This window comes from Chrysochloris asiatica, unplaced genomic scaffold (genome assembly GCF_000296735.1).
Source record: "Chrysochloris asiatica unplaced genomic scaffold, ChrAsi1.0 scaffold00022, whole genome shotgun sequence".
Taxonomy (NCBI): Eukaryota; Metazoa; Chordata; class Mammalia; order Afrosoricida; family Chrysochloridae; genus Chrysochloris; species Chrysochloris asiatica.
The window spans coordinates 17,777,932-17,778,454 of record NW_006408540.1 but is presented as its reverse complement, the minus strand read 5'-3'; positions in this window follow the sequence as shown (position 1 = coordinate 17,778,454).

Genomic DNA, 523 nt, shown 5'->3' with positions numbered 1-523 from the left:
ATAAAGGAGGAGAGTTCAAAGTGAGATTTGAAGGAAGGAAGTGACCTGAAGGTACAGGAAAGAATTACAAATCCTCAGGGTTGATTGTGATACCCTTTAAATCTGCTGAATAAAGCTGTCAGTATTTCTTTAGCTTGGCAGAATATTTCTAAATAGTTCTGAGGCCTCCTGACATAGGAAGAATGTAATTTTATTTTTCCTTTCTTTTCACTTCCATATCAGCTTTCAATCCTGTAAAATTCTGTTTGGGGAAAACATGTTTAACTCAATCACTTTGTAATTAACCAATCTTTAGGGAAGAATTTTAGTGATTTTGCAGACATTGTAGTGTCTTCCTTATGTGTATCTAACTGTTATGAAAATATCTTACCCTTTTTGTTAGTCCTAAGTGTATCATGACTTTAGTCTGATTTGGAAAGATTCACATGTTTTATAGAAATCGACTAACTTTTATCTATATATATACCTGTACAGGGTCGCTATGGGTCGAAACCGACTCGATGGCACTTAACAACAACAACAA